The sequence below is a fragment of the Colobus angolensis genome, unplaced genomic scaffold (assembly GCF_000951035.1).
Source record: "Colobus angolensis palliatus isolate OR3802 unplaced genomic scaffold, Cang.pa_1.0 Scaffold137, whole genome shotgun sequence".
NCBI lineage: Eukaryota > Metazoa > Chordata > Mammalia > Primates > Cercopithecidae > Colobus > Colobus angolensis.
In genome coordinates, this window is record NW_012114455.1 from 1,693,901 (window position 1) to 1,694,295 (window position 395).

Sequence of the window (395 nt, forward strand, 5' to 3'; positions counted from 1 at the left end):
ACCTCGTGATCCGCCCATCTCGGCCTCCCAAAGTGCCAGGATTACAGGCTTGAGCCACCGCGCCCGGCCCAAAGAATATCTTTAAAAATGATTACTTATAGTGGAAGGTGGATAAGATGTTTTAAACTTAAATCTTTTGGCTGGCCGCAGTGGCGCATGCCTGTAATCCTAGCACTTTGGGAGGCCAAAGCAGGTGGATCTCTTGAGCCCAGGGGTTTGAGACCAGCCTGGGAAACATGGCAAAATCCCATCTCTACAAAAAATACAAAATTAGCCAGGCATAGTGGTGTGGACTTGCAGTCCCAGCTACTTGGGAGGCTGATGTGGTCGAGGCTGCAGTGAGCCGAGATGGTTCCACTGCACTCCAATCTGGGTGACAGAGTGAAACCCATCTT